Here is a 22,399-nt window from a genome sequence, read left to right as displayed (position 1 = left end):
CAAATGGAGTGCCACAGGCTGGTGTCTACACACTGTCTCGCAGGCTGTGGCAGGTGGATACATATTGCGCTGCTAAGAAGGCAGTGCGCTCCTCCTCTCCCAGCAGGACGGGGAGTTTGCAGCAATCGGGGATCATGCTGAACTCAGGGATATGCATTTTTAATATTTTAAAGTATGTCTCCCTGATTTTTGTGTATTTAGGGCAGGACAGCAGGAAATTTGCCTGTGTTTCGACCTCCCCTAGGTCACACTGGCTGCACAGCCGCTCTTCTCTGGCAACCCAGAATTTTCTGTAGCGGCCTTTTTCAATGGCGAGGCTGTGGTCACTGAGCCTGTATTTAGTTAGATTTTGTCTCTCTTTTATATTTTGGATTTTTAAGTATTCAGCCAATGTAATGTTTCTATTCAGGGCCCGGTAGCATTCCAATTTGTTTTGTAATTCTAATTCGTGTCTCTAATCTTTTGTGTATTTGCTTTTCAGGTACATGTCAATTTTCCCAATTGTTGTTGTTTTGGTCATTGTGTGTTCGGGCTCTGTGAGCCTCAGAGCCGTGGGGGCGTTTCTGTGTACGTGTAAGATGTTTTTATTAAATTCTAGGTGGAATATTTCCATGGGGCTTTTGTCCCAATTGTTGTTATTGAGGTTCATGAGGGGACCCCACACTTCGCTCCCATATAGCAGGATTGGTTGGATGATGGAGTTTAATATTTTAATCCAAATAGTTATTGGTATTGTTGTTTTCCCAAATTGTGTCTTTATGGCATAAAATGCCCGGCGTGCCTTGTCTTTTAATGCGTTTATAGCCAGGCTGAAGCTCCCTGACGCACTGATGGTCAGGCCAAGGTAGTTGTATCTGGTGCAGTGCTCTAATCCAGTGCTGCCCAGAGTGAAGCGGTACCTGTTTCCCTGAGATGGGGCTTTTTTCTGGAAAACCATAACTCTGGTCTTGTCCAGATTGACTGCCAGGGCCCATTTCTGACAGTACTGCTCTAGCAGCGCCAGGTTCTGCTGAAGCCCCTGCTCTGTGGGCGACAGCAGCACCAGGTCGTCTGCGTAGAGCAGGAACTTGATCTCTGTGTCATGGAGAGTTAGGCTGCGGGCGTCAGACTGCTCCAACACTGTGGCCAACTCGATGATGTAGATGTTGAACAGTGTTGGACTCAGACTGCAGCCCTGTCTCACTCCCCGCCCCTGAGTGAAGAACTCTGTTCTTGAGTTGCCAATTTGAACTCCGCATTTGTTTTCAGAATACATTGATTTAATGATGTCATAAACTTTACCCCCTACACCACTCTGTAGAAGTTTATAAAATAATCCCTTGTGCCAGATTGAGTCAAATGCCTTTCTAAAGTCTACAAAACAGGCAAATATTTTTCCTTTATTGTTTTGGGTATATTTATTTATGAGGGTGTGTAGAGTGTAAATATGATCGGTTGTGCTGTGTTTTGGTAGGAAGCCAATCTGACTCTTATTCAGGACACTGTGCTTGGTAAGGAAGGCCAGTATCTGGGCGTTGATGATACTGCAGAACACCTTCCCCAGGTTACTGCTCACACAGCTGCCCCAGTAGTTATTGGGGTCTAATTTGTCTCCACTTTTAAAAATCGGGGTGATCAATCCTTGATTCCCGACCTCAGGGAAACACCCAGCTCTCAGCACCAGGTTAAAGAGTTTGAGCAGAGCCTCCTGCAGCTGCGGGCTGCTGTGCTTCAGCATCTCAGGGCTGATGCTGTCGGGGCCGCTGGCTTTCCTGGGTTTGAGGATTTTGAGTTGATGTTTTAGTTCCTGTATTGTAAATGGGTTATCTAAGGGATTTTGGTTATTCTTAATGATTTCTTCCAATTTATTTAGGTTTTTTAATATTTTAACCTGTTCTGGCTTTGGATTGTTTTCAACATTTTGGTAAAGTTTTTCAAAGTGTGTTTTCCAGATTTCTCCATTTTGAATTGGTATTTCATTTTTTGTTTTTGGGGTATTTATTCTGCCCATATAGTGGTCTTTTTTCTTACTGAGGAGTTGCTTGTAGTGCCGCAGGGCCTGGCAGTAGCTGAGGCGAGCCTCCTGGTTGTCGGGCTCTCTGTGTTTAGTGTTGGAGAGATGTCTCAGGTGTTTCCTAGAAGTTTCACACTCCTGGTCACACCACTGTTCTTTTTTTCTTTTAGACGATTTCATATTTTGGTTTTTAATTGTTTTAATGTTTGATTTTAAAGCCAGTCTCTCAAATATTTCATTCAGTGTTTTGGTGGCTGAGTTTATTCCGTTTTGGTTTATTTGATAGTGTGAGGATTGATATCTGTCTAACATGTTTTCAATCTCATCACTATTCAGGGCTCTTGTGTAGTTCTCTGTGCTGGGCTCTGACCATCTCTAACTGGGTGGCAGGGAGACCAGTTTTGTGGGAAGTTTGGCTCTGACTTGTGGCTGCGCTGATCTTTTTAGGTAAAGTGTTATTTGGCTGTGGTCTGATAGTGGAGATTGTTGTCTGACTATAAACGCATTGTTGGCTTGTGGGTCCAGGTCAGTTATGGTGTAGTCCACCACACTGCTGCCCAGAGCCGAGCAGTATGTGAATCTCCCCAGAGAGTACCCCCTAGTCCTGCCATTGATGATATATAGACCCAGGCTTTTACATAGGCGCACTACCTGCTTCCTGCTCTTGTTTACCATGCTGTCGTGGCTGTGTCAGTGTGGAGGTGTGTGTGTGGCACAGCGGGGAGTCTCCGAACAGGTGTGTGTTCCCCTCTGTATTGATGTAGTCCATCTCTCTGCCAGTCCTGGCATTGAGATCGCCACACAGCAGTACAGAGCCCAGGGTCTGGAAGTGGCAGATTTCGTTTTGAAGCTCATGAAAGCCTTCCTCATTATAGTAGGGGGAGTCTGCGGGTGGCATATAAATTGCACATAGGTATATATCTGTGTTATTTTGTAGGGTGTCTTTTCTGATTTTCATCCACAGGTGTGTGTCTCCTCTCTGTACTGGGCATAGGGCTGCTCGGAGCTCCTCCCTGTACCACACGATAATCCCCCACGAGGCCCTGCCACACCTGACTTTGGGTTTTTTATAGGAGGGCACAATCAGCTCCCTGTATCCATTGTATCCATCCAGTGTATAGACATATCTGCACAGCACCAAGTCTCTACAAGAATGAAAACATCTGAACTATTTACAGTGTTGATCAGTTCAGGGCCTGTGCTCTTCATTCCAAAAGTTGAGGAGCGTAAACCCTGCATATTCCAACTGCTTATTTTAAAGGACATGTTAATATATTTTATTATACTTGTCTCTTCTACATAAGAAAGTTTAATTTGTGGTCTACAACTGATATTATATTACTATTAATAATTATATATGGATATACATAATAATCACACAAAGATTTTATCTTTGCATCAAAATATCAGAATAATTAAATCACATTTTTTCTTACTCTCCATCTCCACAACCATATATATGTGTGTTGAGGCTCAGTTAACTCAGCAGTGTGGTACAGATGACACTGAGGAGTTGCCTTATCTGGGCCAGCTGGGCAGCATCGGGCCTCCAGGCTCTGGAAGCCGCTGCTGCGTGGCTGTGTGGCTGTGCTGGTCCCCGGCTGTCCGCTCTGCTGTGCTGGACGGGCCCTCTGGGGATGGGGGGGTGGGGAATGGGGCCGCGGGGTCTCAGGGGCTGGGGCTGGGGTGGAGCCGGTGGCTGGGGATGTGGCCGGGGGCTGGGGGGTTTGCTCCTGGTCTCGAGGTGGGGGTGTGTGGGGTTTCGGCCCAGGGTTGTGTCCTTGAGGACCTTTGAGATGATCCTCACACCCGTCTTGTTGAGGTGGACGTGGTCATACAGGTGATGTGGCTGGATGTCTCAGTGGTGTGCCAGGTGGACGTTGGGGAGGAGGGCACATCTTCGGGACACTTCTGCGTTGATGGCCTGGATGATGTGCAGGGGCACGTCTGTGCGGGGCAGCAGTGTGGAGATGGAAATTTTGGCAGTTGGGAATTCCTCTGTGGCTTTCGTTGCTACCTGTCTCAGGGCTGAGGCCACATCGCCCCTGCGGGCACTCAGGTCGTTAGTGCCGGTGTGGATGAGGATGTGTTTGACTTGGCAAAGCCTCCTCTTGGAGAGCAGCTCCAGGGCTCTCTGTGCTGTGGAGCACCAAAGCTTTTTCACTTTTCGCCCAGGGAAGAGGCGCCTCTCAACCAGGAACTTCCCATTGGATTCGCTCAGAATGACCACCTCTGCGTTGACCTGCCACTCCGGGTTTGCGTCGGGAGTGGTGGGGGCAGCGGGTGTGTTTTGGGGGAGTGGCGTTTCAGGGGGTTGTGTATTAGTGGCAGGTCTGGTGATAGTGGGTGTGTCAGGAGTGGTGGGGAGTGTGGGTGGATCAGTGGGTGCGTCAGGGGTTGGAGGTGTTGTGGGGTCAGTGCAGTGCAGTCTCTGTGCTCCAGTGATGTGTAGCTCCTCTCTTAGCTCCTCCAGCTGGCTCTGCAGGCTCCTTAGCTGGCTGTGCTGGGGTGTCCTGGTCAGCTCCTCCCTCGCTCTGCGCAGCTCCGTCCTCAGGGTTTGGCTCTGCTCCTCCAGGTCTCTCACTGCTGCTCTCAGCTCATGGATCTCAGCCTTGTGCTGCATCTTTAGTCTGTGCATCTCATCCCGGAGCTGATCGCACAAGGAGGTCTGGGCCAGGGTGCTCAAGGTCTGCTCCCTGAACTCCGCAAACTCCAGCTCCAGCACTGATAGGCATTCCTTTAGTGTTTTAATGTTGCTGGAGAGTTTTGGGGAGACAGGGGGGCAGTCTGTGGGAGATGGGGCACTGTCTGGCTCCGTGTGGCTGGGGGCAGACTGCAGGGTGGCCGGCTCTGGCTCTTGTTTCTCTACCTCAGTCTGCTGCTTTGAGGTGTGGAAGCCGAGAGCTAATTGGTCCAGGCTGCTCTCGCTGCCCTGCACCATGATGGTCCCGTTGTGGTATACATTAAAAGTGAGCATCACACTGTCTGTGTCTTTCTCTACCAGCACTGAGATCTGCCTGCCTCTGCTAATGCCCCTCTTGTTGTTATTGGGGTATGTCTGGCACAGGGTTTTGTGAAAGGCGGTGTAGAACAGTAGATTGTTCTTGACCCTGTTTTCTCCTTTACCGGTGTAGTCTAGGATGAGGGTCTAAGGAGATGCTCTCATCACAGCTTGTTTGTAGTCCTTCTTAGCCTGTGCAGAGCGAATGTCTTCAGGGTATCGGATTTCAAAAGGCAGCTCTGCAGTCAGACTGCTGTTCGATAGATTTCTATCAGTCTCAGTGGCAGTTGGGCTCTCTCCTACTGTCACTCTATTCAAATCGGAGCTCTGCATTTTCATTGGCTGAGTCAACTACTGAGAATGCTTATTTATTTTATTAATACATATTTTTTTGTTTAATTATTTGTCTCTTACCTCCAATTCTTGTCTTCAGCTTTTCTTTTCTGAACTGTCTCTCTGCTTTCTTCTTTTTGTGTTTCTCTTAAAATTATTATTTTTTGAATACTTTTTCTTCTGAATTTCTATTCCATGTCTTCTGTGTATGTTTATAGTGCTATATATTCATTTGTAAATCACAAATTAAATCCGCTTATGTATAAAAACAAATGTTTTTTAGGAGCTCATATTCCTCTCTCTCTCTCTCTCTCTCTCTCTCTCTCTCTCTCTCAATTCATTTCATTTGTATTGTCAAAGCAATTGGACATACATACACATACATACATATACACTCACCTAAAGGATTATTAGGAACACCTGTTCAATTTCTCATTAATGCAATTATCTAATCAACCAATCACATGGCAGTTGCTTCAATGCATTTAGGGGTGTGGTCCTGGTCAAGACAATCTCCTGAACTCCAAACTGAATGTCTGAATGGGAATGAAAGGTGATTTAAGCAATTTTGAGCGTGGCATGGTTGTTGGTGCCAGACGGGCCGTTCTGAGTATTTCACAATCTGCTCAGTTACTGGGATTTTCACGCACAACCATTTCTAGGGTTTACAAAGAATGGTGTGAAAAGGGAAAAACATCCAGTATGCGGCAGTCCTGTGGGCGAAAATGCCTTGTTGATGCTAGAGGTCAGAGGAGAATGGGCCGACTGATTCAAGCTGATAGAAGAGCAACTTTGACTGAAATAACCACTCGTTACAACCGAGGTATGCAGCAAAGCATTTGTGAAGCCACAACACGTACAACCTTGAGGCGGATGGGCTACAACAGCAGAAGACCCCACCGGGTACCACTCATCTCCACTACAAATAGGAAAAAGAGGTGAGACATTCAGATGGTAGAGTCAGAATTTGGCGTAAACAGAATGAGAACATGGATCCATCATGTCTTGTTACCACTGTGCAGGCTGGTGGTGGTGGTGTAATGGTGTGGGGGATGTCTTCTTGGCACACTTTAGGCCCCTTAGTGCCAATTGGGCATCGTTTAAATGCTACGGCCTACCTGAGCATTGTTTCTGACCATGTCCATCCCTTTTTGACCACCATGTACCCATCCTCTGATGGCTACTTCCAGCAGGATAATGCACCATGTCACAAAGGTCGAATCATTTCAAATTGGTTTCTTGAACATGACAATGAGTTCACTGTACTAAACTGGCCCCCACAGTCACCAGATCTCAACCCAATAGAGCATCTTTGGGATGTGGTGGAACGGGAGCTTCGTGCCCTGGATGTGCATCCCACAAATCTCCATCAACTGCAAGATGCTATCCTATCAATATGGGCCAACATTTCTAAAGAATGCTTTCAGCACCTTGTTGAAGCAATGCCACGTAGAATTAAAGCAGTTCTGAAGGCGAAAGGGGGTCAAACACAGTATTAGTATGGTGTTCCTAATAATCCTTTAGGTGAGTTCATCGTAGCTCTTAAAACTCTCTTTCTGTCTGGAGGAGATATAATTGAAGTATTGTACACGTACCCGGCTACTTTCAACACCCTTTCCTGCACTGATATTTTTCCCTCCATTTTCCTTTTTTTTTTGTTTTTTTTTCCTGGAAGTTCCGTCAATACCCGCCAGCCTTTAAGAGACATCATGCAGCCAGGCCTCTTGGCTTGTGGCCACACCGTCCTGAATGCGCCCAATCTCGTCAGATTTCGGAAGTTAAACGGGGCAGGGCCTGGTCAGTACTTGGATGGGAGACCTCCTAGAAATACCAGGTGCTGCAAGCTTTTTACGTCTCCTGGGTAACTTCATCGTAGCTCTTAATACTCTCTTTCTGTCTCCAGGAGATATAATTGAAGAAGTGTACACGTACCCGGCTACTTTCAACACCCTTTCCTGCACTGATATTTTTCCCTCCTTTTTTCTTTTTTTTTTTTTTTTTTCTTGCTGGAAATTCCGTCAATACCCGCCAGCCTTTAAGAGACATCATGCAGCCAGACATCTCCTCTTGCGGCCACACCGTCCTGAACGTGCCCGATCTTGTCAGATCTCGGAAGCTAAACGGGGCAGGACCTGGTCAGTACTTAAATGTGAGACATCCAGGAAATACCAGGTGCTGCCAGCTTTTTACGTCTCCTGGGGAACTTCATCGTAGCTCTTTATACTCTCTTTCTGTCTGGAGAAGATATAATTGAAGAATTGTACACGTACCCGGCTACTTTCAACACCCTTTGCTGCACTGGTATTTTTCCCTCCTTTTTTCTTTTTTTTTTTTTTTTTTCTTGGTGGAAATTCCGTCAATACCCGCCAGCCTTTAAGAGACATCATGCAGCCAGACATCTCCTCTTGCGGCCACACCGTCCTGAACGTGCCCGATCTTGTCAGATCTCGGAAGCTAAACGGGGCAGGACCTGGTCAGTACTTAAATGTGAGACCTCCAGGAAATACCAGGTGCTGCCAGCTTTTTACGTCTCCTGGGGAACTTCATCGTAGCTCTTTATACTCTCTTTCTGTCTGGAGAAGATATAATTGAAGAATTGTACACGTACCCGGCTACTTTCAACACCCTTTGCTGCACTGGTATTTTTCCCTCTATTTTTCTTTTTTTTTTTTGCTGCCAGTTCCGTCAATACCCGCCAGCCTTTAAGAGACATCATGCAGCCAGGCCTCTCGGCTTGCGGCCACACCATCCTGAACGCGCCCGATCTCGTCAGATCTCGGAAGCTAAACGGGGCAGGACCTGGTCAGTACATGAATGTGAGACCTCCTGGAAATACCTCGTGCTGCAAGCTTTTACGTCTCCTGGGTAACTTTATCGTAGCTCTTAATACTCTCTATCTGTCTGGAGGAGATATAATTGAAGAATTGTACATGTACCCGGCTACTATCAACACCCTTTCCTGCACTGATATTTTTCCCTCCATTTTTCATTTTTTTTTTTTTTTTTTTTGCTGGAAATTCCGTCAATACCCGCCAGCCTATAAGAGACATCATGCAGCCAGGCATCTCGGCTTGCGGCCACACCATCCTGAACTCGCCCGATCTCGTCAGATCTTGGAAGCTAAACGGGGCAGGACCTGGTCAGTACTTAGATGGGAGACCTCCTGGAAATACCTGGTGCTGCAAGCTTTTTACGTCTCCTGTGAAACTTCATCGTAGCTCTTAATACTCTCTATCTGTCTGGAGGAGATATAATTGAAGTATTGTACACGTACCCGGCTACTTTCAACACCCTTTCCTGCACTGATATTTTTCCCTCCATTTTCCTTTTTTTTTTGTTTTTTTTTGCTGGAAGTTCCGTCAATACCCGCCAGCCTTTAAGAGACATCATGCAGCCAGGCCTTTTGGCTTGCGGCCACACCGTCCTGAACGCGCCCGATCTCGTCAGATCTCGGAAGGTAAAAGGGGCAGGGCCTGGTCAGTACTTGGATGGGTGACCTCCTGGAAATACCTGGTGCTGCAAGCTTTTCTGTCTCCTGGGTAACTTCATCGTAGCTCTTAGTACTCTCTTTCTGTCTGGAGGAGATATAATTGAAGTATTGTACACGTACCTGGCTACTTTCAACAGCCTTTGCTGCACTGATATTTTTCCCTCCATTTTTCTTTTTTTTTTTGCTGGAAGTTCCGTCAATATCCGCCAACCATTAAGAGACATCATGCAGCCAGGCCTCTCGGCTTGTGGCCACACCGTCCTGAATGCGCCCGATCTCGTAAGATCTCGGAAGCTAAACGGGGCAGGGCCTGGTCAGTACTTGGATGGGTGACCTCCTGGAAATGCCAGGTGCTGCAAGCTTTTTACGTCTCCTGGGTAACTTCATCGTAGCTCTTAATACTCTCTTTCTGTCTGGAGGAGATATAATTGAAGAATTGTACACGTACCCGGCTACTTTCAACACCCTTTCCTGCACTGGTATATTTCCCTCTATTTTTCTTTTTTTTTTTTGCTGGCAGTTCCGTCAATACCCGCCAACCTTTAAGAGACATCATGCAGCCAGGCCTTTCGGCTTGTGGCCACACCGTCCTGAATGCGCCCGATCTCGTCAGATCTCGGAAGCTTAACGGGGCAGGGCCTGGTCAGTACTTGGATGGGAGACCTCCTAGAAATACCAGGTGCTGCAAGCTTTTTACGTCTCCTGGGTAACTTCATCGTAGCTCTTAATACTCTCTCTCTGTCTGGAGGAGATATAATTGAAGTATTGTACACGTATCCAGCTACTTTCAACACCCTTTCCTGCACTGATATTTTTCCCTCCATTTTTCAATTTTTTTTTTTTTTTTTTTTGCTGGAAATTCCGTCAATACCCGCCAGCCTTTAAGAGACATCATGCAGCCATGCATCTCGGCTTGCGGCCACACCATCCTGAACGCGCCCGATCTCGTCAGATCTCGGAAGCTAAACGGGGCAGGACCTGGTCAGTACATGAATGTGAGACCTCCTGGAAATACCTGGTGCTGCAAGCTTTTACGTCTTCTGGGTAACTTTATCGTAGCTCTTAATACTCTCTATCTGTCTGGAGGAGATATAATTGAAGTATTGTACACGTACCCAGCTACTGTCAACACCCATTGCTGCACTGATATTTTTCCATCCATTTTTCTTTTTTTTTTTTTTTTTTGCTGGAAGTTCCGTCAATACCCGCCAACCTTTAAGAGACATCATGCAGCCAGGCCTCTCGGCTTGCGGCCACACCGTCCTGAATGCGCCCGATCTCGTCAGATCTCGGAAGCTAAACGGGGCAGGACCTGGTCAGTACTTGGATGGGAGACCTCCTAGAAATACCAGGTGCTGCAAGCTTTTTACGTCTCCTGGGTAACTTCATCGTAGCTCTTAATACTCTCTCTCTGTCTGGAGGAGATATAATTGAAGTATTGTACACGTATCCAGCTACTGTCAACACCCTTTGCTGCACTGATATTTTTCCATCCATTTTTCTTTTTTCTTTTTTTCTTTTTTTTTTTTTGCTGGAAGTTCCGTCAATACCCGCCAACCTTTAAGAGACATCATGCAGCCAGGCCTTTCGGCTTGTGGCCACACCGTCCTGAATGCGCCCGATCTCGTCAGATCTCGGAAGCTTAACGGGGCAGGGCCTGGTCAGTACTTGGATGGGAGACCTCCTAGAAATACCAGGTGCTGCAAGCTTTTTACGTCTCCTGGGTAACTTCATCGTAGCTCTTAATACTCTCTTTCTGTCTCCAGGAGATATAATTGAAGAATTGTACACGTACCCGGCTACTTTCAACACCCTTTGCTGCACTGATATTTTTCCATCCATTTTTCTTTTTTTTTTTTTTTTTTGCTGGCAGTTCCGTCAATACCCGCCAACCTTTAAGAGACATCATGCAGCCAGGCCTCTCGGCTTGCGGCCACACCGTCCTGAATGCGCCCGATCTCGTCAGATCTCGGAAGCTAAACGGGGCAGGACCTGGTCAGTACTTGGATGGGAGACCTCCTAGAAATACCAGGTGCTGCAAGCTTTTTACGTCTCCTGGGTAACTTCATCGTAGCTCTTAATACTCTCTCTCTGTCTGGAGGAGATGTAATTGAAGAATTGTACACGTACCCGGCTACTTTCAACACCCTTTGCTGCACTGGTATATTTCCCTCTATTTTTCTTTTTTTTTTTGCTGGCAGTTCCGTCAATACCCGCCAGCCTTTAAGAGACATCATGCAGCCAGGCATCTCGGCTTGCGGCCACACCATCCTGAACGCGCCCGATCTCGTCAGATCTCGGAAGCTAAACGGGGCAGAGCCTGGTCAGTACTTGGATGGGAGACCTCCTAGAAATACCAGGTACTGCAAGCTTTTTACGTCTCCAGGGTAACTTCATCGTAGCTCTTAATACTCTCTTTCTGTCTCCAGGAGATATAATTGAAGAATTGTACACGTACCCGTCTACTTTCAACACCCTTTGCTGCACTGTTATTTTTCCCTCTATTTTTATTTTTTTTTTTGCTGGCAGTTCCGTCAATACCCGCCAGCCTTTAAGAGACATCATGCAGCCAGGCATCTCGGCTTGCGGCCACACCATCCTGAACGCGCCCGATCTCGTCAGATCTCGGAAGCTAAACGGGGCAGGACCTGGTCAGTACATGAATGTGAGACCTCCTGGAAATACCTTGTGCTGCAAGCTTTTACGTCTCCTGGGTAACTTTATCGTAGCTCTTAATACTCTCTATCTGTCTGGAGGAGATATAATTGAAGTATTGTACACGTACCCAGCTACTGTCAACACCCTTTGCTGCACTGATATTTTTCCATCCATTTTTTTTTTTTTTTTTGCTGGAAGTTCCGTCAATACCCGCCAACCTTTAAGAGACATCATGCAGGCAGGCCTTTCGGCTTGTGGCCACACCGTCCTGAATGCGCCCGATCTCGTCAGATATCGGAAGCTAAACGGGTCAGGGCCTGGTCTGTAATTGGATGGGAGACCTCCTAGAAATACCAGGTGCTGCAAGCTTTTTACGTCTCCTGGGTAACTTCATCGTAGCTCTTAATACTCTCTTTCTGTCTCCAGGTGATATAATTGAAGAATTGTACACGTACCCGGCTACTTTCAACAGCCTTTCCTGCACTGATATTTTTCCCTCCATTTTTCTATTTTTTTTTTTTTTTTTTTGCTGGAAATTCCGTGAATACCCGCCAGCCTTTAAGAGACATCATGCAGCCAGGCATCTCGGCTTGCGGCCACACCATCCTGAACTCGCCCGATCTCGTCAGATCTTGGAAGCTAAACGGGGCAGGACCTGGTCAGTACATGAATGTGAGACCTCCTGGAAATACCTGGTGCTGCAAGCTCTTACGTCTCCTGGGTAACTTTATCGTAGCTCTTAATACTCTCTATCTGTCTGGAGGAGATATAATTGAAGAATTGAACACGTACCCGGCTACCTTCAACACGCTTTGCTGCACTGATATTTGTCCCTCCATTTTTCTTTTTTCTTTTGTTTTTTGCTGGAAGTTCCATCAATACCCTCCAGCCTTTAAGAGACATCATGCAGCCAGGCTTCTTAGCTTGCGGCCACACCGTCCTGAACGCGCCCGATCTCGTCAGATCTCGGAAGCTAACGGGGCAGGGCCTGGTCAGTACTTGGATGGGTGACCTCCTGGAAATACCAGGTGCTGCAAGCTTTTTACGTCTCCTGGGTAACTTTATCGTAGCTCTTAATACTCTCTTTCAGTCTGCAGGAGATATTATTGAAGAATTGTACACGTACCCGGCTACTTTCAACACCCTTTCCTGCACTGATATTTTTCCCTCCATTTTTCTATTTTTTTTTTTTTTTTTTGCTGGAAGTTCCGTCAATACCCGCCAACCTTTAAGAGACATCATGCAGCCAGGCCTTTCGGCTTGTGGCCACACCGTCCTGAATGCGCCTGATTTCGTCAGATCTCGGAAGCTAAACGGGGCAGGGCCTGGTCAGTACTTGGATGGGAGACCTCCTAGAAATACCAGGTGCTGCAAGCTTTTTACGTCTCCTGGGTAACTTCATCGTAGCTCTTAATACTCTCTTTCTGTCTCCAGGAGATATAATTGAAGAATTGTACACGTACCCGGCTACTTTCAACACCCTTTGCTGCACTGGTATATTTCCCTCTATTTTTCTTTTTTTTTTTTGCTGGCAGTTCCGTCAATACCCGCCAGCCTTTAAGAGACATCATGCAGCCAGGCATCTCGGCTTGCGGCCACACCATCCTGAACGCGCCCGATCTCGTCAGATCTCGGAAGCTAAACGGGGCAGGACCTGGTCAGTACATGAATGTGAGACCTCCTGGAAATACCTAGTGCTGCAAGCTTTTACGTCTCCTGGGTAACTTTATCGTAGCTCTTAATACTCTCTCTCTGTCTGGAGGAGATATAATTGAAGTATTCTACACGTATCCAGCTACTGTCAACACCCTTTGCTGCACTGATATTTTTCCATCCATTTTTCTTTTTTCTTTTTTTTTTTTTTTTTTTTGCTGGAAGTTCCGTTAATACCCGCCAACCTTTAAGAGACATCATGCAGCCAGGCCTTTCGGCTTCTGGCCACACCATCCTGAATGCGCCCGATCTCGTCAGATCTCGGAGGCTAAACGGGGCAGGACCTGGTCAGTACTTGGATGGGAGACCTCCTAGAAATACCAGGTGCTGCAAGCTTTTTATGTCTCCTGGGTAACTTCATCGTAGCTCTTAATACTCTCTTTCAGTCTGGAGGAGATATAATTGAAGAATTGTACACGTACCCGGCTACTTTCAACAGCCTTTGCTGCACTGGTATTTTTCCCTCTATTTTTCTTTTTATTTTTGCTGGCAGTTCCGTCAATACCCGCCAGCCTTTAAGAGACATCATGCAGCCAGGCCTCTCGGCTTGCGGCCACACCGTCCTGAACGCGCCCGATCTCGTCAGATCTCGGAATTTAAACGGGGCAGGGCCTGGTCAGTACTTTTATAGGTGACCTTCTGGAAATACGAGGTGCTGCAAACTTTTTACGTCTCCTGGGTAACTTCATCGTAGCTCTTAATACTCTCTTTCTGTCTCCAGGAGATATAATTGAAGAATTGTACACGTACCCGGCTACTTTCAACACCCTTTGCTGCACTGGTATATTTCCCTCTATTTTTCTTTTTTTTTTTTGCTGGCAGTTCCGTCAATACCCGCCAGCCTTTAAGAGACATCATGCAGCCAGGCATCTCAGCTTGCGGCCACACCATCCTGAACTCGCCCGATCTCGTCAGATCTTGGAAGCTAAACGGGGCAGGACCTGGTCGATACATGAATGTGAGACCTCCTGGAAATACCTGGTGCTGCAAGCTTTTACGTCTCCTGGGTAACTTTATCGTAGCTCTTAATACTCTCTATCTGTCTGGAGGAGATATAATTGAAGTATTGTACACTTACCCAGCTACTGTCAACACCCTTTGCTGCACTGATATTTTTCCATCCATTTTTTTTTTTTTTTTTTTTTTTGCTGGAAGTTCCGTCAATACCCGCCAACCTTTAAGAGACATCATGCAGCCAGGCCTCTCGGCTTGCGGCCACACCGTCCTGAATGCGCCCGATCTCGTCAGATCTCGGAAGCTAAACGGGGCAGGGCCTGGTAAGTACTTGGATGGGAGACCTCCTAGAAATACCAGGTGCTGCAAGCTTTTTACGTCTCCTGGGTAACTTCATCGTAGCTCTTAATACTCTCTTTCTGTCTTCAGGAGATATAATTGAAGAATTGTACACTTACTAGGCTACTTTCAACACCCTTTGCTGCACTGATATTTTTCCCTCCATTTTTCTTTTTATTTTATTTTTTTGCTGGAAGTTCCGTCAATATCCGCCAGCCTTTAAGAGACATCATGCAGCCAGGCCTCTTGGCTTGTAGTCACACCGTCCTGAACGCGCCCGATCATATCAGATTTCGGAAGCTAAACGGGGCAGGGCCTGGTCAGTACTTGGATGTGTGACCTCCTGGAAATACCAGGTGCTGCAAGCTTTTTACGTCTCCTGGGTAACTTCATCGTAGCTCTTAATACTCTCTTTCTGTCTCCAGGAGATATAATTGAAGAATTGTACACGTACCCGGCTACTTTCAACACCCTTTGCTGCACTGGTATATTTCCCTCTATTTTTCTTTTTTTTTTTTGCTGGCAGTTCCGTCAATACCCGCCAGCCTTTAAGAGACATCATGCAGCCAGGCATCTCGGCTTGCGGCCACACCATCTTGAACGCGCCCGATCTCGTCAGATCTCGGAAGCTAAACGGGGCAGGACCTGGTCAGTACATGAATGTGAGACCTCCTGGAAATACCTCGTATTGCAAGCTTTTACGTCTCCTGGGTAACTTTATCGTAGCTCTTAATACTCTCTATCTGTCTGGAGGAGATATAATTGAAGTATTGTACACGTACCCAGCTACTGTCAACACCCTTTGCTGCACTGATATTTTTCCATCCATTTTTTTTTTTTTTTTTTTTTTTTTTTTGTTCCTGGAAATTCCGTCAATACCCGCCATCCTTTAAGAGACATCGTGCAGCCAGGCATCTCGGCTTTCGGCCACACCATACTGAACGCGCCCGATCTCGTCAGATCTCGGAAGCTAAACGGGGCAGGACCTGGTTAGTACATGAATGTGAGACCTCCTGGAAATACCTAGTGCTGCAAGCTTTTACGTCTCCTGGGTAACTTTATCGTAGCTCTTAATACTCTCTCTCTGTCTGGAGGAGATATAATTGAAGAATTGTACATGTACCCGGCTACTTACAACACCCTTTGCTGCACTGATATTTTTCCCTCCCTTTTTCTATTTTTTTTTTTTTTTTTCTTGCTGGAAGTTCCGTCAATACTTGCCAGCCTTTAAGAGACATCATGCAGCCAGGTCTCTTGGCTTGCGGCCACACCATCCTGAACGCGCCTGATCTCATCATATCTCGGAAGCAAAACGGGGCAGGGTCTGGTCAGTACTTGGTTGGGTGACCTCCTGGAAATGCCAGGTGCTGCAAGCTTTTTACGTCTCCTGGGTAACTTCATCGTAGCTCTTAATACTCTCTTTCTGTCTGGAGGAGATATAATTGAAGAATTGTACACGTACCCGGCTACTTTCAAAACCCATTACTGCACTGATATTTTTCCCTCCATTTTTCTTTTTCTTTTTTTTTTTTTTTTTTTTTGCTGGAAGTTCCGTCAATACCCGCCAGCCATTAAGAGACATCATACAGCCAGGCCTCTTGGCTTGCGGCCACATTGTCCTGAACGTGCCTGATCTCGTTAGATCTCGGAAACTAAACGGGGCAGGGCCTGATCAGTTATTGGATGGGAGACCTCCAGGAAATACCTGGTGCTGCAAGCTTTTTACGTCTCCTGGGAAACTTAATCGTAGCTCTTAATACTCTCTATCTGTCTGGAGGTGTTATAATTGAGGAATTGTACACGTACCCGGCTACTTTCATCAGCCTTTGCTGCACTGGTATTTCTCCCTCTATTTTTCTTTTTTTTTTTTGCTGGAAGTTCCGTCAATACCCGCCAGCCTTTAAGAGACATCATGCAGCCAGGCGTCTCGGCTTGCGGCCACACCATCCTGAACGCGCCCGATCTCGTCAGATCTCGGAAGCTAAACGGGGCGGGACCTGGTCAGTACTTGAATGTGAGACCTCCTGGAAATACCTGGTGCTGCAAGCCTTTTACGTCTCCTGGGTAACTTCATCGTAGCTCTTAATACTCTCTTTCTGTCTGGAGGAGATATAATTGAAGAATTGTACACGTACCCGGCTACTTTCAACACCCTTTCCTGCACTGATATTTTTCCCTCCATTTTTCTATTTTTTTTTTTTTTTTTATTTGCTGGAAATTCCGTCAATACCCGCCAGCCTTTAAGAGACATCATGCAGCCAGGCCTCTCGGCTTGTGGCCACACCGTCCTGAATGCGCCCGATCTCGTAAGATCTCGGAAGCTAAACGGGGCAGGGCCTGGTCAGTACTTGGATGGCTGACCTCCTAGAAATACCAGGTGCTGCAAGCTTTTTACGTCTCCTGGGTAACTTCATCGTAGCTCTTAATACGCTCTTTCTGTCTGGAGGAGATATAATTCAAGTATTGTACACGTACCCGGCTACTTTCAACACCCTTTGCTGCACTGGTATTTCTCCCTCCATTTCTCTTTTTTTTTATTGCTGGCAGTTCCGTCAATACCCGCCAGCCTTTAAGAGACATCATGCAGCCAGGCATCTCGGCTTGCGGCCACACCGTCCTGAACGCGTCCGATCTCGTAAGATCTCGGAAACTGAGTGGGGCAGGGCCTGGTCAGTACTTGGATGGGAGACCTCCTGGAAATACCAGGTGCTGCAAGCTTTTTACGTCTGCTGGGTAAGTTTATCGTAGCTCTTAATACTCTCTTTCTGTCTGGAGGAGATATAATTGAAGTATTGTACACGTACCCGGCTACTTTCAACACCCATTGCTGCACTGATATTTTTCCCTCCATTTTTCTTTTTTTTTTTTTTTGCTGGAAGCTCCGTCAATACCCGCCAACCATTAAGACACATCATGCAGCCAGGCCTCTCGGCTTGCGGCCACACCGCCCTGAACACCCCCAATCTCGTCAGACCTCGGAAGCTGAACGGGGCAGTGCCTGTTCAGTACTTGCATGGGAGACCTGCTGGAAATAAAAGGTGCTGCAAGCATCTTACGTCTCCTGAGTAACTTCATCGTAGCTTTTAATACTCTCTTTCTGTCTGGAAGAGATATAATTGAAGAATTGTACACGTACCCGGCTACTTTCAACACCCTTTGCTGCACTGATATTTTTCCCTCCATTTTTCTTTTTTCTTTTTTTTTTGCTGGCAGTTCCGTCAATACCCGCCAGCCTTTAAGAGACATCATGCAGCCAGGCGTCTCGGATTGCGGCCACACCATCCTGAACGCGCCCGATCTCGTCAGATCTCGGAGGCTAAACGGGGCAGGACCTGGTCAGTACTTGGATGGGAGACCTCCTAGAAATACCAGGAGCTGCAAGCTTTTTATGTCTCCTGGGTAACTTCATCGTAGCTCTTAATACTCTTTTTCAGTCTGGAGGAGATATAATTGAAGAATTGTACACGTACCCGGCTACTTTCAACAGCCTTTGCTGCACTGGTATTTTTCCCTCTATTTTTCTTTTTATTTTTGCTGGCAGTTCCGTCAATACCCGCCAGCCTTTAAGAGACATCATGCAGCCAGGCCTCTCGGCTTGCGGCCACACCGTCCTGAACGCGCCCGATCTCGTCAGATCTCGGAATTTAAACGGGGCAGGGCCTGGTCAGTACTTTTATAGGTGACCTTCTGGAAATACGAGGTGCTGCAAACTTTTTACGTCTCCTGGGTAACTTCATCGTAGCTCTTAATTCTCTCTTTCTGTCTGGAGGAGATATAATTGAAGAATTGTACATGTACCTGGCTACTTTCAACACCCTTTGCTGCACTGATATTTTTACCACCATTTCTCTTTTTTTTTATTTGCTGGCTGTTCCGTCAATACCCGCCAACCATTAAGAGACATCATGCAGCCAGGCATCTCGGCTTGCGGCTACACCATCCTGAACACGCCCGATCTCGTAAGATCTCGGAAGCTAAACGGGGCAGAACCTGGTCAGTACTTGAATGTGAGACCTCCTGGAAATACCTGGTGCTGCAAGCTTTTACGTCTCCTGGGTAACTTTATCGTAGCTCTTAATACTCTCTTTCAGTCTGGAGGAGATATAATTGAAGAATTGTACACGTACCCGGCTACTTTCAACACCATTTCCTGCACTGATATTTTTCCCTCCATTTTTCTATTTTTTTTTTTTTTTTTTATGCTGGAAATTCCGTCAATACCCGCCAGCCTTTAAGAGACATCATGCAGCCAGGCGTCTCGGCTTGTGGCCACACCGTCCTGAACGCGCCCGATCTCGTCAGATCTCGGAAACTAAACGGGGCAGGACCTGGTCAGTACATGAAAGTGAGACCTCCTGGAAATACCTAGTGCTGCAAGCTTTTACGTCTCCTGGGTAACTTTATCGTAGCTCTCAATACTCTCTCTCTGTCTGGAGGAGATATAATTGAAGTATTGTACACGTATCCAGCTACTGTCAACACCCTTTGCTGCACTGATATTTTTCCATCCATTTTTCTTTTTTCTTTTTTTCTATTTTTTTTTTGCTGGAAGTTCCGTCAATACCCGCCAACCTTTAAGAGACATCATGCAGCCAGGCCTTTCGGCTTGTGGCCACACCGTCCTGAATGCGCCCGATCTCGTCAGATCTCGGAAGCTAAACGGGGCAGGGACTGGTCAGTACTTGGATGGGAGACCTCCTAGAAATACCAGGTGCTGCAAGCTTTTTACGTCTCCTGGGTAACTTCATCGTAGCTCTTAATACTCTCTTTCTGTCTCCAGGAGATATAATTGAAGAATTGTACACGTACCCGGCTACTTTCAACACCCTTTGCTGCACTGGTATATTTCCCTCTATTTTTCTTTTTTTTTTTTGGTGGCAGTTCCGTCAATACCCGCCAGCCTTTAAGAGACATCATGCAGCCAGGCATCTCGGCTTGCGGCCACACCATCCTGAACGCGCCCGATCTCGTCAGATCTCGGAAGCTAAACGGGGCAGGACCTGGTCAGTAAATGAAAGTGAGACCTCCTGGAAATACCTAGTGCTGCAAGCTTTTACGTCTCCTGGGTAACTTTATCGTAGCTCTCAATACTCTCTATCTGTCTGGAGGAGATATAATTGAAATATTGTACACGTACCCAGCTACTGTCAACACCCTTTCCTGCACTGATATTTTTCCCTCCATTTTTCTATTTTTTTTTTTTTTTTTTTTTGCTGGAAGTTCCGTCAATACCCGCCAACCTTTAAGAGACATCATGCAGCCAGGCTTCTCGGCATGCGGCCAAACCGTCCTGAACGTGCCCGATCTCGTAAGATCTCGGAAGCTAAACGGGGCAGGACCTGGTCAGTACTTGGATGGGAGACCTGCTGGAAATACCTGGTGCTGCAAGATTTTACGTCTCCTGGGTAACTTTATCGTAGCTCTTAGTTCTTTCTTTCTGTCTGGAGGAGATATAATTTAAGAATTGTACACGTACCCAGCTACTGTCAACACCCTTTGCTGCACTGATATTTTTCCATCCATTTTTCTTTTTTTTTTTTTTTTTTTTTTTTTTGCTGGAAGTTCTGTCAATACCCGCCAACCTTTAAGAGACATCATGCAGCCAGGCCTTTCGGCTTGTGGCCACACCGTCCTGAATGCGCCCGATCTCGTCAGATCTCGGAAGCTAAACGGGGCAGGGCCTGGTCAGTACATGAATGTGAGACCTCCTGGAAATACCTGGTGCTGCAAGCTTTTACGTCTCCTGGGTAACTTTATCGTAGCTCTTAATACTCTCTTTCTGTCTCCAGGAGATATAATTGAAGAATTGTACACGTACCCGGCTACTTTCAACACCCTTTCCTGCACTGATATTTTTCCCTCCAGTTTTCTATTTTTTTTTTTTTTTTTTTGCTGGAAATTCCGTCAATACCCGCCAGCCTTTAAGAGACATCATGCAGCCAGGCATCTCGGCTTGCGGCCACACCATCCTGAACTCGCCCGATCTCGTCAGATCTTGGAAGCTAAACGGGGCAGGACCTGGTCAGTACATGAATGTGAGACCTCCTGGAAATACCTGGTGCTGCAAGCTTTTACGTCTCCTGGGTAACTTTATCGTAGCTCTTAATACTCTCTATCTGTCTGGAGGAGATATATTTGAAGAATTGTACACGTACCCGGCTACTTTCAACACCCTTTCCTGCACTGATATTTTTCCATCCATTTTTCTTTTTTTTTTTTTTTTTTGCTGGAAATTCCGTCAATACACGCCAGCCTTTAAGAGACATCATGCAGCCAGAAATCTCGGCTTGCGGCCACACCGTCCTGAACGCGCCCGATCTCGTCAGATCTCGGAAGCTAAACGGGGCAGGACCTGGTCAGTACATGAATGTGAGACCTCCTGGAATTACCTGGTGCTGCAAGCTTTTACGTCTCCTGGGTAACTTTATCGTAGCTCTTAATACTCTCTATCTGTCTGGAGGAGATATAATTGAAGAATTGTACACGTACCCGGCTACTTTCAACACCCTTTCCTGCACTGATATTTTTCCCTCCAGTTTTCTATTTTTTTTTTTTTTTTTTTTGCTGGAAATTCCGTCAATACCCGCCAGCCTTTAAGAGACATCATGCAGCCAGGCATCTCGGCTTGCGGCCACACCATCCTGAACTCGCCCGATCTCGTCAGATCTTGGAAGCTAAACGGGGCAGGACCTGGTCAGTACATGAATGTGAGACCTCCTGGAAATACCAGGTGCTGAAAGCTTTTTACATCTCCTGGGTAACTTCAGCGTAGCTCTTAATACTCTCATTCAGTCTGGAGGAGATATAATTGAAGAATTGTACATGTACCCGGCTACTTTCAACACCCTGTCCTGCACTGATATTTTTCCCTCCATTTTTCTATTTATTTATTTTTTATTTTTTGCTGGAAGTTCCGTCAATACCCGCCAGCCTTTAAGAGACATCATGCAGCCAGGCCTCTTGGCTTGCGGCCACACCGTCCTGAACACGCCCGATCTCATCAGATCTTGGAAGCTAAGCGGGGCAGGGCCTGGTCAGTACTTGGATGGGAGACCTCCTGGAAATACCTGGTGCTGCAAGCTTTTTACGTCTCCTGGGAAACTTCATCGTAGCTCTTAATACTCTCTATCTGTCTGGAGGAGATATAATTGAAGTATTGTACACGTACCCGGCTACTTTCAACAGCCTTTGCTGCACTGATATTTTTCCCTCCATTTTCCATTTTTTTTTTTTTTTTTTTTTGCTGGAAGTTCCGTCAATACCCGCCAGCCTTTAAGAGGAATCATGCAGCCAGGCCTCTCGGCTTGCGGCCACACCGTCCTGAACGCGCCCGATGTCGTCAGATCTCGGAAGCTAACGGGGCAGGGCCTGGTCAGTACTTGGATGGGTGACCTCCTGGAAATACCAGGTGCTGCAAGCTTTTTACGTCTCCTGGGTAACTTCATCATAGCTCTTAATACTCTCTTTCAGTCTGTAGGAGATATTATTGAAGAATTGTACACGTACCCGGCTACTTTCAACACCCTTTGCTGCACTGGTATATATCCCTCTATTTTTCTATTTTTTTTTTGCTGGCAGTTCCGTCAATACCCGCCAACCTTTAAGAGACATCATGCAGCCAGGCCTTTCGGCTTGTGGCCACACCGTCCTGAATGCGCCCGATCTCGTCAGATCTCGGAAGCTAAACGCGGCAGGACCTGGTCAGTACATGAAAGTGAGACCTCCTGGAAATACCTAGTGCTGCAAGCTTTTACGTCTCCTGGGTAACTTTATCGTAGCTCTTAATACTCTCTCTCTCTCTGGAGGAGATATAATTGAAGTATTGTACACGTACCCAGCTACTGTCAACACCCTTTGCTGCACTGATATTTTTCCATCCATTTTTCTTTTTTCTTTTTTTCTTTTTTTTTTTTGCTGG

General features: G+C 46.6%; 7 non-coding genes and 39 pseudogenes across 7 annotated transcripts; all 46 read left to right on the top strand.

The window, feature by feature from the left end:
• The first annotated feature begins 7,054 nt into the window (after positions 1–7,054).
• Positions 7,055–7,173, top strand: LOC136743882 (uncharacterized; annotated as a pseudogene).
• A 219-nt stretch (positions 7,174–7,392) lies between these two features.
• LOC136744068 (uncharacterized) lies at positions 7,393–7,511 on the top strand (annotated as a pseudogene).
• A 219-nt stretch (positions 7,512–7,730) lies between these two features.
• Positions 7,731–7,849, top strand: LOC136744021 (uncharacterized; annotated as a pseudogene).
• A 210-nt stretch (positions 7,850–8,059) lies between these two features.
• Positions 8,060–8,178, top strand: LOC136743967 (uncharacterized; annotated as a pseudogene).
• Positions 8,179–8,396: 218 nt separating this feature from the next.
• LOC136743856 (uncharacterized) lies at positions 8,397–8,515 on the top strand (annotated as a pseudogene).
• A 218-nt stretch (positions 8,516–8,733) lies between these two features.
• Positions 8,734–8,852, top strand: LOC136744094 (5S ribosomal RNA). The gene has a single exon (XR_010815896.1). It is a non-coding gene; the product is annotated as a 5S ribosomal RNA (ribosomal RNA).
• Positions 8,853–9,060: 208 nt separating this feature from the next.
• LOC136744033 (5S ribosomal RNA) lies at positions 9,061–9,179 on the top strand. The gene has a single exon (XR_010815873.1). It is a non-coding gene; the product is annotated as a 5S ribosomal RNA (ribosomal RNA).
• A 210-nt stretch (positions 9,180–9,389) lies between these two features.
• Positions 9,390–9,508, top strand: LOC136743841 (uncharacterized; annotated as a pseudogene).
• Positions 9,509–9,728: 220 nt separating this feature from the next.
• LOC136743905 (uncharacterized) lies at positions 9,729–9,847 on the top strand (annotated as a pseudogene).
• Positions 9,848–10,062: 215 nt separating this feature from the next.
• LOC136744069 (5S ribosomal RNA) lies at positions 10,063–10,181 on the top strand. Its single transcript, XR_010815877.1, has one exon. It is a non-coding gene; the product is annotated as a 5S ribosomal RNA (ribosomal RNA).
• Positions 10,182–10,407: 226 nt separating this feature from the next.
• On the top strand, positions 10,408–10,526 carry LOC136743840 (uncharacterized; annotated as a pseudogene).
• Positions 10,527–10,742: 216 nt separating this feature from the next.
• On the top strand, positions 10,743–10,861 carry LOC136744057 (5S ribosomal RNA). Its single transcript, XR_010815875.1, has one exon. It is a non-coding gene; the product is annotated as a 5S ribosomal RNA (ribosomal RNA).
• Positions 10,862–11,070: 209 nt separating this feature from the next.
• LOC136743858 (uncharacterized) lies at positions 11,071–11,189 on the top strand (annotated as a pseudogene).
• Positions 11,190–11,398: 209 nt separating this feature from the next.
• On the top strand, positions 11,399–11,517 carry LOC136743960 (uncharacterized; annotated as a pseudogene).
• Positions 11,518–11,725: 208 nt separating this feature from the next.
• Positions 11,726–11,844, top strand: LOC136743892 (uncharacterized; annotated as a pseudogene).
• Positions 11,845–12,063: 219 nt separating this feature from the next.
• LOC136743974 (uncharacterized) lies at positions 12,064–12,182 on the top strand (annotated as a pseudogene).
• A 215-nt stretch (positions 12,183–12,397) lies between these two features.
• On the top strand, positions 12,398–12,515 carry LOC136744088 (5S ribosomal RNA). Its single transcript, XR_010815890.1, has one exon. It is a non-coding gene; the product is annotated as a 5S ribosomal RNA (ribosomal RNA).
• Positions 12,516–12,733: 218 nt separating this feature from the next.
• LOC136743849 (uncharacterized) lies at positions 12,734–12,852 on the top strand (annotated as a pseudogene).
• Positions 12,853–13,062: 210 nt separating this feature from the next.
• Positions 13,063–13,181, top strand: LOC136743948 (uncharacterized; annotated as a pseudogene).
• A 224-nt stretch (positions 13,182–13,405) lies between these two features.
• On the top strand, positions 13,406–13,524 carry LOC136743916 (uncharacterized; annotated as a pseudogene).
• Positions 13,525–13,733: 209 nt separating this feature from the next.
• LOC136743982 (uncharacterized) lies at positions 13,734–13,852 on the top strand (annotated as a pseudogene).
• A 210-nt stretch (positions 13,853–14,062) lies between these two features.
• Positions 14,063–14,181, top strand: LOC136744036 (uncharacterized; annotated as a pseudogene).
• Positions 14,182–14,395: 214 nt separating this feature from the next.
• LOC136744095 (5S ribosomal RNA) lies at positions 14,396–14,514 on the top strand. The gene has a single exon (XR_010815897.1). It is a non-coding gene; the product is annotated as a 5S ribosomal RNA (ribosomal RNA).
• A 216-nt stretch (positions 14,515–14,730) lies between these two features.
• Positions 14,731–14,849, top strand: LOC136743923 (uncharacterized; annotated as a pseudogene).
• Positions 14,850–15,059: 210 nt separating this feature from the next.
• On the top strand, positions 15,060–15,178 carry LOC136744023 (uncharacterized; annotated as a pseudogene).
• Positions 15,179–15,400: 222 nt separating this feature from the next.
• LOC136744027 (uncharacterized) lies at positions 15,401–15,519 on the top strand (annotated as a pseudogene).
• Positions 15,520–15,738: 219 nt separating this feature from the next.
• On the top strand, positions 15,739–15,857 carry LOC136743934 (uncharacterized; annotated as a pseudogene).
• A 225-nt stretch (positions 15,858–16,082) lies between these two features.
• Positions 16,083–16,201, top strand: LOC136743978 (uncharacterized; annotated as a pseudogene).
• A 210-nt stretch (positions 16,202–16,411) lies between these two features.
• LOC136743877 (uncharacterized) lies at positions 16,412–16,530 on the top strand (annotated as a pseudogene).
• A 221-nt stretch (positions 16,531–16,751) lies between these two features.
• Positions 16,752–16,870, top strand: LOC136743842 (uncharacterized; annotated as a pseudogene).
• A 210-nt stretch (positions 16,871–17,080) lies between these two features.
• Positions 17,081–17,199, top strand: LOC136743932 (uncharacterized; annotated as a pseudogene).
• A 213-nt stretch (positions 17,200–17,412) lies between these two features.
• LOC136744059 (uncharacterized) lies at positions 17,413–17,531 on the top strand (annotated as a pseudogene).
• A 215-nt stretch (positions 17,532–17,746) lies between these two features.
• Positions 17,747–17,865, top strand: LOC136743893 (uncharacterized; annotated as a pseudogene).
• Positions 17,866–18,074: 209 nt separating this feature from the next.
• LOC136743981 (uncharacterized) lies at positions 18,075–18,193 on the top strand (annotated as a pseudogene).
• Positions 18,194–18,404: 211 nt separating this feature from the next.
• LOC136743965 (uncharacterized) lies at positions 18,405–18,523 on the top strand (annotated as a pseudogene).
• A 219-nt stretch (positions 18,524–18,742) lies between these two features.
• On the top strand, positions 18,743–18,861 carry LOC136744044 (uncharacterized; annotated as a pseudogene).
• Positions 18,862–19,085: 224 nt separating this feature from the next.
• On the top strand, positions 19,086–19,204 carry LOC136743864 (uncharacterized; annotated as a pseudogene).
• Positions 19,205–19,414: 210 nt separating this feature from the next.
• LOC136744000 (uncharacterized) lies at positions 19,415–19,533 on the top strand (annotated as a pseudogene).
• Positions 19,534–19,753: 220 nt separating this feature from the next.
• Positions 19,754–19,872, top strand: LOC136743933 (uncharacterized; annotated as a pseudogene).
• A 223-nt stretch (positions 19,873–20,095) lies between these two features.
• LOC136743896 (uncharacterized) lies at positions 20,096–20,214 on the top strand (annotated as a pseudogene).
• A 218-nt stretch (positions 20,215–20,432) lies between these two features.
• LOC136743973 (uncharacterized) lies at positions 20,433–20,551 on the top strand (annotated as a pseudogene).
• Positions 20,552–20,766: 215 nt separating this feature from the next.
• On the top strand, positions 20,767–20,885 carry LOC136743961 (uncharacterized; annotated as a pseudogene).
• Positions 20,886–21,104: 219 nt separating this feature from the next.
• On the top strand, positions 21,105–21,223 carry LOC136744024 (uncharacterized; annotated as a pseudogene).
• A 221-nt stretch (positions 21,224–21,444) lies between these two features.
• Positions 21,445–21,563, top strand: LOC136744063 (5S ribosomal RNA). The gene has a single exon (XR_010815876.1). It is a non-coding gene; the product is annotated as a 5S ribosomal RNA (ribosomal RNA).
• Positions 21,564–21,783: 220 nt separating this feature from the next.
• On the top strand, positions 21,784–21,901 carry LOC136743898 (uncharacterized; annotated as a pseudogene).
• A 210-nt stretch (positions 21,902–22,111) lies between these two features.
• On the top strand, positions 22,112–22,230 carry LOC136744035 (uncharacterized; annotated as a pseudogene).
• Positions 22,231–22,399: the final 169 nt, after the last annotated feature.

This window comes from Amia ocellicauda, unplaced genomic scaffold, assembly GCF_036373705.1.
Source record: "Amia ocellicauda isolate fAmiCal2 unplaced genomic scaffold, fAmiCal2.hap1 HAP1_SCAFFOLD_82, whole genome shotgun sequence".
Classification (NCBI taxonomy): domain Eukaryota; kingdom Metazoa; phylum Chordata; class Actinopteri; order Amiiformes; family Amiidae; genus Amia; species Amia ocellicauda.
This window is presented reverse-complemented; position numbering and strand designations above follow the sequence as displayed.